Source organism: Phyllobates terribilis, unplaced genomic scaffold (assembly GCF_046119375.1).
Source record: "Phyllobates terribilis strain yellow unplaced genomic scaffold, ASM4611937v1 Scaffold_4765__1_contigs__length_57355, whole genome shotgun sequence".
Lineage (NCBI taxonomy): Eukaryota > Metazoa > Chordata > Amphibia > Anura > Dendrobatidae > Phyllobates > Phyllobates terribilis.
This window is the reverse complement of record NW_027367514.1, coordinates 1-10,160: the sequence shown is the minus strand read 5'-3', so window position 1 is coordinate 10,160 and position 10,160 is coordinate 1.

Genomic DNA, 10,160 nt, shown 5'->3' with positions numbered 1-10,160 from the left:
TTACGGAAATGGATTATGAATATAAGGCAATGCCCGTCATTCTAGGGAGACCATTTATGAAAAACCGCGAGTGCGGTTATAGATGTGCAAGTAGGCACAACTACTTTGAGAGTCGGTAGAAATACTGTTACATTATCAATGGACGGTACGACTATCGATAACCATTGATTTATTCTCTTAAAGGGATGGAATTATCTGTGTCGGGCTCGGGCACCGGACTGACTTTGCTCGGAGCATCTAGTCTCGGGAATGTTGATCCACTTGTGTAGGTTGAGCACAATACTAGTAGGACCCCGCAACAAACTAAGTGTGGGGGAGCTGAGAAGAAGTCCGGACCTAAGGCAAGTAAGCCTAGGAAGAAACACCAACAAGGGCGTACTCACAAAGTTACGAATTATAAATGTATTCAAATTTTACAAGTGAAAGCTCCCAAATGTGTGGACAACACTTCCGTGAGTTGAGCTACATAAGAGTCAAGTCATGACTCTAAACGAGGGGCTTCTCGAGAGGCAACCCGAGCTGAGGTAATTTTCTGTTTCTATTTCTCTTAGTTTAGATTGCATTTTTTTAATTCGTAGGTTAAATCGAGTCATTGAGTCATTTTCCGCAAAACAAAATTTTTGAACTATATTGTAAAAATAGTTTTGTCTTTTGAACCATATTTTTTCAAAATCGAGTGAAAGCGAGGTTTTGTGAGAACAATATGATGAGTGTGAAAAAGATATGAGCGATCAAGAATACAGCGAAATGAATATATATATATATATATATAGTGGGATCGAGATAAGAAACGAGGGAAAAGTCATTGAGCATGAAAAAGAAAGCGAGTGAGGAAGTATTTCTAGTTGTGAGATGGTTGATGAGATCGAACAAAAAAAGAGAGTGTGTGGGAAAGAAAGAGTTGACGAGTGTGTGCATTTTTTGGTGATGATTCTTTGAAAGTAAAGTCAAAACAAAAATTTACCAAAATGCTACCATTTTCATCTTCTTCTTTCCCCCACCAACTTTCCTAAACCCTTACACACCATTAGAATCCATTTTCTCCTTTTCCTTTCCAATTCACCACCATAAAACCTCTTTCCTCTCACAAATTAAACCACAAAGTCAAAAATACACTCTTCCCACTTCCACTCATGAGCGAACCCATATTATTTCTCAATCACTTCATCGGCGCCTGCCGATCGCACTTGTGAACCCAGATTTTTCATTTTCTGACCAAAACCGATGTCCTAAACACGTCGCACTGGCTTCTTCATCCCCCGATCTACATTTTGAGAGATGATTTGGCTCATTTATAGGTTCTTTTCACCCCCGAACAAAGGTTTCGTGTTCATTGAGAATTTGCTCCGTCATCGGCGCCCGTCTACACCAATCGGCGCCGCCGATCCCACCAAGTTCCATTAGTAGCCGCACCAGTTACTCACAGCGTTGCAAGCACAACATCGGCGCCCACCAATAACCATCCGTGCCCGCCATTCGTTGCTCTCAAGAAAATCTGACAGAATTTCCATTGGCACCCGCCGATCTCAGTCCGCGCCCACTGATTTCGTCTATGTTCGATAATTCTTTTTTCGCCAAGATTTTCAATCTTTACATTCAAATATGAGTTTCGTGAACCGCTCTTTGTCCTCCAGGGCTGGTCCGAGCCACGGACCCGCTGGGAAGAAGGCTAAGAGAGTTGATTCGTTGAAGATTACGGCTAATGTATGCAACCACGACATCACATGTATAATGTTTTTTGACAAGTACTTCTATCGAACTTTGGGGATCTATCATTGTATGCAAGATATGCTCGATCAAGCTGGTTGGGTGAATTTTACGACATGAACGCGTCTACATATGTAAGTTGGACGCAAGAGTTTCTATCAACTCTTTGTATCAACGAAAGAATGGAAATGATAAGGTTCACCTTGGGTGGAAAAATGGAGGTGCTTAGCTTAATGACATGTGCGATATTTTTGGTGTCACCAAGACACCAGTACCTTTCGCGACTGGCGAGAATAGATATTTCAAGTTTTGGCTCAGGTCAATGGGTGTGAACTACGACTCGCACGTCTTGAACTACAATTATTCGTGATCACACCCTTGCCTTCGTCTCACTCACAAGTTGATTTGTTTGACATTCTTTGGCCAGCCTGAGGTCAACAAGATCGCCATTACTGACTTTAAGGCTATGTGGATGTTTACGCCGAATGAAACCACAATTATGGATTGGGTCGGTGTGTTTATGAAGAGTTGTCTAAAGTTCCAGAGTGCGACGCATGGACGACTATGCACATGATGGATGATTACTTTGATGGAACTTGCTACAACTGAGTCATCACAATGAGGAGCTGGTTAGTTATTATTCTGTGTTCAACACTATCCGAATGAGGAATTTTCACATGCTTCAGACAGATATTGTGCATAGGCAGGGAAGAGACCAAGAGTTCCACTCTTACCTTTTCGGTGTCGGGAACATGCATTCGTTTGTGCTCCCTAGGCCTGAACCTCTGCATACCCGGCGAGGACTATGTGGAGTGGGATCTCCATCAACTGTCCGGTATTTATGCTCCCCCTCCTCCACCAGTATCAACAACAAAGCAGGATTGTTGCGGTTGTCTGGCCTACGAGAGAGTGCAAAGCCTGGATCAGCGCTTCAACGATTATACAACCATCCAGGATGCTCACTGGGTCATCCAAGAAGCTCGTTGGGATGTAGAGGATGCTCATTGGGCTGCACAAGACGCGCGATGAGTCCATTAGGATGAGCATATACATCAGAAGATGGAGAGAATGCAACATTAGGACGCTTATGTTAGGTCCCAGTACTCGAGCTATCCACCACCACAACAGTGGTGGTATTCTTCTATTCTCCCCTTGTTCTGATTTATGTCTGATATTATCCTTGAGGGCAATACATATTTTTAGTGTGGTGAGGTAGATTTATATTCGTTAATTGTACATATTCTCTTAAATCACACAAAAAAAGAGGCATAAATGAAAAGAGACAATATAAAATCCTGGGATGAGTGAAAACCTTTCGGACTGATGCAATAAGCAGGTAATGTGGGTGGCATTAGGCCTGGAAAAAAGAGATTTTTTAGAGTTGTGAGGTAAGTGAGGTCATTTATGAGAGTGTTAAGTGAAAACCCGAAAGGACGCTTAAGAAAAATTGGAGTGAAAAAGAATTTGAGTGTTTAGGATGGTTCTTTTCCATATTTTAATGACGGAGACATAAGTGTTGGAGTATAGGAGTGTTTTGGGTAGGATTCACAAGGAGCGATAAGGTGTAGATTTTATTTTTATTTTACCTCTCATTGAGCTTACATGATTTGGATCTCTTCGTTGAAATATTTTGGGCTTACTTTGCATTTCATATGAGGTATTTTGATCATTATTTTTCTTTTGAGAGATTCGGAGACACACTTTCAGCGATGGTATGTGTAGTGATAGAGCTTATTATATGGTGTTAACTAGCGACATTAGCTTAGGATTAGTGATATTTAGGTGCTTATCGATTGGTATTCCCGGAATTCGGTTTGGTGTTCATTTATGGATTTGCGGGATGCTCGTAAGCGGTATTTTATGGTTTTATCATGGAGATCGCGGTTGTGCTCACTTTTAGTACATTCGGGATGGATCTAGAGGAAGGATACCACGCCTAAACCCAAGGAGAAGCCGAGAGGCGAAGCCGAGCTGCCTCGACACTTGTAGAAGACCGAAGACCAGCTCGAGGGAGAAAGTCACGACAGGGAGAAGGTGTCGCGACCGAGATGCATCCCTAGAGAAGAAGTCAAGACCGAGACCTACATGTCGCGATCGAGACTTAGCCTCAGTTGGCTTGTCACGGCCGAGACCACCCTATCGCGATCGCGACCTTCCACCGACCTGGAAACTGAGGCAATATCGCGGTCGCGACCTACATGTCTCGATCGCGACAACGGAAACGGACAGCCCAAAATGAAGATTTTATCCGTGATTCTGATTTGTTTTTCCACATCTATTTAGTTATTTTGATTATTAATATTTCGCTTTTACTAGATACTATATAAGCCTTTAGAAATTAGGTTAGAAGGACCCTTTTGATTCTTTTTCCAACTTCATCCTTAGAAATTCAGCAGCCAAGAAGAAAGATTCCACCTTTATTCCACTTTCATCATCCTCCCTGGTTTGTTTTCATCCTTATTATGTATTGCTTTCGATTGGCTATGTCCGTCTAAGATCCTTCTAGTTCACTCTTAGGTTGAAGCCATTATTCTAGGAAAAGTTTGTGAGAATTCTTATGTTTATGTTCTAAGTTTAATTTCAGGATTGTTTTATGATCTCTTGTGCTTTATTGATTATTGATTGATCTTGATTTTATCTAGGTTGCAAACTAGGTTGATTAATTATCCATCATATTGCTAGGCTTGATAATTCAATTTGAAAAGTCTTGTCTTTTAGGTAGCAATCAGAATTTGCATAGACTATTTGTGAGTGCTTATTTTGTAGAGATTATAAACCTGTGTCGAGTATCGGTGATTTGCCAATGGTATTACATAGGCCTACTTATCTTTGATCTTTATGCTGTTGTGCTTTTGAACCTTGGGATTTCCTTGGTTATTGCTTACAATAAGGGTTTCTAGGACTATTTGGACTAGTTGCTATTTACGAACAAAGAGTAGGACAACCGGATTAGATAATTATGAATATAGGTTAATAGAATTCGATGATCAACATTCCAACAGAATAATGCGTTGATGCTAAAGGAGTGAGCTTTCCATCATAATTGTTACAACTCAACGTTATTTGCTTTATAATTGTTAGTTTAGGAATACAACCAAAAACCCCCAATTGTTACTACTAGGTAGCACCAATAGAAATAAACTTTTGTTCTGGCTCTCTTGGGATTCGACCCCTGCTTACCACTTTACTAGTGGATTTATTAAGTTGGGTATCTTTGATAGGAACAACGACCGTTTTACGCCTGTCAGGTAGATACTAGACTTCTTTTCCAATGTTTGATGCATATTGTTGTTGTTGTGTTATGCGGATCTTTTCTCTAGGATTGGTGGTTGAGATGCGTTGTTTGGGATGGACATTATTTAGAGGAGTAGGTCATTATGGTGTTTGAAGAGGATATGCGTAGGATGAAGTTAGGATTTTTCTTTTGATTTTTATCATTATCTTGATATTTGTTTTATGGAGATTTAGGATGTTCGATGATTTCATTGGTTATGGTTACTTGGGATACATGGTTATACGATTATGAGTGACTAATTTGTAAGGATTAAGAGCATTCTACAGTGTGATTTAGACTTTGATGTATAGGTTCGATCGGTGAGGGATGAGCTTATCAGGTGTTGTTTCTATGTGAGCGTTTTTTGTACTTGGGCTTTCTACATGGGGACTTATTGAGAGTAGAATGGTATTCTGATTCTGTTCCACTCAGGACGAGTAGAAGTTTAAGTGTGGGGATATTTGATAGGCACGTTTACAACGCGTCTATGAGCATGGATTTAGCACCATTTCACTACATTTATGGGCATTATTACAACGTATTTAGTCCAATCCATTATTCGGCGCTATATATCTTATTTGAGATATTTTGGAGCTTATTAAAGTCTAAGAGGAGCTTAGGAAGGAGTAAAGACGAAGGAATACACATCGGAGGTACAAAGGGAGCTAAAAGAATCAAATAAGGCAGAAGACGCATCGGCGACCGCATCACATCTATCGGTGCCTGCCAATGTGAGATTCGAGCAAGGTCGCAGAAGACCCATCGGCGCCCGCCGGTCTTAAAATGGAACAGAAAAACTAAGTCTTTTCTTTTTATCTTTTTTAAGTTGCAATTCTACTTAGATATTATTTTTATTTCTGAGTTGTTGCTGATTTATTTCTTTTAGTTAGGTTAAGCCTATTTAAAGGCCAGAACTTTATCATTTTAGAGTTCTCTTTTTGGGTTCACTTTTTACATTCTTAAGAATTAGGTTACGCTTGAGAGTTTGACAACCACTTTTCTTCGTTCTCTCTTACGTACTTGTTCTTGGGTGTTTGAGAAGTTTTCTCCAGAGGGTAGTGATGTTTATCTATTGCTTTATCCTTGTAAACCTTATTATGAGGGATAAAACCCCAATTTCTAAGTAAAAAATTGAGTTGTTCTTTGGTTTGATAATTGAGTGATTTCGGTTTATTAGCATTATTTGATTCTTTTCTCTCAATTTATTGATTATTGAATCCTAGATTTTAATGCTAGATTGATCACCTAGGGTTGAAGTTATTATTCATATATCTTAGGATAGATCAATGGCATTTTCCTTGACCTTTTCCTTCTAAACAATCATGAACACTTAGATTTGGTTTGAACTAAGTTTTAGTGTAGAGAATTACATTGTAGACTAGTCGTGAAATGCCTATTCCCTTGTGTTCTTCACATTAATGCTTCCATTTATTTTAACTACACGCGTTCATCGTAGTTAATCAATTTAGTTATTTTTAGTATGCTTGGTTTGAGGTGCTAGATAATTGTCGTATAGGAATATGGTCAAAAATGCTAGATTAGTATTTTATGGAATCACAATGACATTCATCAACCAAATGACATGGATTTGCTTTGCTAAGATTCATCTTAAGTAGTTTTATAAAATCAATTTCTATTATTTTATAGATTAGTTTCCAAAACAACAAAAAATCCCCAATTATATTTTCTACATAGATTTGTCCAAATTAATTCTAAATAAGTCATTGCCACTTGTGAAATTCGACCCTTGCTTCCACTATATTCTAGCCAATAGGATTTAGTGTCAGCTAGGTATAAATTAGGTGAGATCTTAATCTTGTCATTATTTGCATGAACGTTGTGTTTGATTGAAATCCTATCTTTACAGTTTTTAACGACCTTTCGAACTTCCGTTCATCAAATTGGTGTCGTTTCCAAGGAGGTATAAAAGGAACAAAATTATTTAGTTTTTCTTGAACATTTTTTAGCGTGAAACCACTTATATGGTTCACGCTCGTTCTGCTGACTCTCTCCTATTTCACCCTTTGCAGAGATAGAACGCAAGTTCCATCATCTAAGGCGAGAAAGAATTCTAAACCAAAGAGGAGAAGCAGCTGGAAACTTGTTCGAAGAAGTGGCAGAATAAACTTTGGAAGTTCTTATAACACCCAATTTGAGTCTACCAACAAGAGTTCTAGCTCTACCTACGCTCCCGATATGTCAAAGATTTGATTTAAAAACAGGGGTAGTACACCTACTACCCAAGTTCAGCGACTCGGCACGAGAAGATCTCATCCAACACATTGAATAATTTGTGGATGTGTGCGTCAACCTGCAACCATCGGATGTGGACGAGGAGTTGGTGAAAATGAGATCCTTATCCTTCTCCTTTTCCTTTTCCTTGAAGGATGTTGCGAAGGATTGGTATCACACCCTTGCTCCGGGTAATGTTACGAACTGGATGGATATGAAGAAGCTATTTCTTTCTAAATACTTCCTCACCATCAAATCCAATGCCCGGAAGAAGCAAATTTGCAATATAGAGAAGGAGGGCAACAAATCTCTTTATGATTACGACTTGGTCTTATACTTGCACAATGGTCTTTGCGAGGATGACCGACGAATGGTGAATGCGGCCTATCAAGGAAATATCTTGGGCCTAACGCACTCAGCGACCATGAAAATATTCGCCACTCTTGTGGATGATTCAAGGCAATACAATGGGTGAGGAGGAAGAGGTGTGTCCAACGCTACTCAAGTAGATTTTGATGAAGTAGCGCTACTCAAAGAGGAAATCAGGAGATTAAAGCTCCAAGGTACAACTCACCAAGTAAAGGCATGTGAAGCATGCGGAGATGATCTACATCCTACAGACGCTTGTCTGTCTTTCCAAGAAGAGATCAACGTGGTTGGCTTTCAACATGGCATGCCATGGCCTCCCTATCAATTCCAAAGCAACCAACAATGGGGAACCATCCTAATGTTAGGTGGAACAACACTAAAAACCAGCTCAATCCTCCCCCTCGTCAAAACCATCAATCTTATGACAAGATTATTCGAGCACTAGCTGCGAGCAACACCGGCCTGCAAGGTAGGCTCAAATAAGTAATAATCATCATCACAAAGATTAATGACTCCGTGGGCACACAACATCAACAAGTGAGTCACATTACCGACACCATAGGGCAATTGCTTCCACCCGCAACGAAGCAAAGTGTGTTTTTCCATGCCATGACCGACTACTTCTCCAAGTGGATCGAAGAATAAGCTTACAAGGAGATGAAGGATAAGGACATCATATCATTCATCAAAAGGAATATCATTTGTAGATTTCAAATCCCCTCTGAAATCGTATGTGACAATGAATCTTAATTAATTGGAAAGAAAACATGAGCATTTTGTGACCAATGGAGCATCAACCTGGTTACGTCTACCCCCAGATATCCTCAGGCAAATGGACAAGCAAAGTCTTGAAACAGATCATCGTCAACAACCTCAAGAAGCAACTCGGAGAAGCCAAGGGTAAATGGGAGGACGAGTTCTCCTACGTCCTTTGGTATGATAGAACCACTCCTAAAAATTCCATTGGACAATCGCCTTTCGTGCTGGTCTATGGATGCGCGGTCATCCCCTCCAACTTTATTATTCCACCGCTAGATGTCGGCTACAAACTCCTGAGCAAAACAACGTCGATTTAGGGCATGCATTGGACTTAGTAGACGAGATCAGAGAGAAAGCAAGGCTACATATGGTGCAATACCAACAACAGGTCGCACGCAGCTATAATTGGAACGTCCGTATCAAGACATTTACGTTAGGTGAATGGGTCCTTAGGAAAACCTTCCAAAACACTAATGGCTCCAAAGATGGTAAGCTAGATCCACAACGGGAAGGACCGTACCAGACTGTCGAAACTGTTGGACAAGGTGCATATTGACTCTGCGATTTCGACGAAAGGGGCGTCCCCCGTAGTTGGAACGCTATGCATCTGAGAAAGTATCACTTCTAAAACCCTCTTTTATTTATTCTTTTACAATCACATCATTAAAGTTTTTCATAAATAACTTAAACTGACTTGAGCTTCAGCTTGCCCCCAACGGTCAGTCCTTAGCTCAAACCTTTCCGTTTTTACATGTGTGTAGGGAAACGCTCCTCGGCCCCAAGTCGAATCATTATGGAGCTCCACGACGAACAGACACGATCGATTGGACACAAAGAATTGAACATAAGGCACGACGTTAAACCTCTATCCTTAAAACGCTTATAAGGTAAAACATCCCCTTATAATTTTACGTCACGCGAAACACACATTGTTGTCTCCCTTGGTATTACAATAATGCACGTTTATACATCTACAATTACATGCCTGCTCTTCAATCGTCAACGGGCGATACACGACCACATCATTGTCAACGGATGATGCACAATCGTGAAACATGAATGGTCTTAGCGACCCTACTCAGCATTAAACATGCACGACGCGACATAAAGGTACGAAAACAAAGCAACCAGATTTAGATTACAGAAGTGCGACCCGCTGTGGTGGACGGGTTGCCAAACTACTTTTCTGCCTTCATACATGAAGGACTTTTCAAAAAGTTAAGTAGAATCAACAAACAGCATGAGCAAATAACAAGTTCAAACAAGACAAAAAAACTAACAACCACCATTACACCTTGCAGCTTCAAGCATCGTCCTGAGATTCCTCACCTATGTCATCGTGAGATGGGGCATGCGGAACGAATTCGCCGCCCTTAGACAAAAGACCCCATTCCTTCAGGTATTCCGGATGTGGACAACCCTCAGGGAAATCTTTGTCTAAGGCCTCTGACTCTGCGTCCAGGTCCCAATCGCCTTGTTCTCCACAAATGTACTCTTCAATCATCTCAATACGGGACTTGGCGCACATGTAGGCCCCGAGATCAGCGCACACCTCCCCACACTTTTCCTTGAGTTTAGTCAGCTCGTCCTCTATCTCCCGACGATGCTTGGTTTCACCTAAGACCTTCGTATTAGCAGCATTGAATTGGGCGATGCACCGATCGTCTGCTTCCTTGACCTTACCCTCCATGATTCGAGCTTTCTCCTCCTCAGCAAGCATCCTAGCCATCCCCACGTCAAGTTTTTTCTGCAGTTCGTCAACGACACTCTTGGCCTTCCCATAACTCGACCTCAAATGTTGGAAGCCCTGGAAAGACAA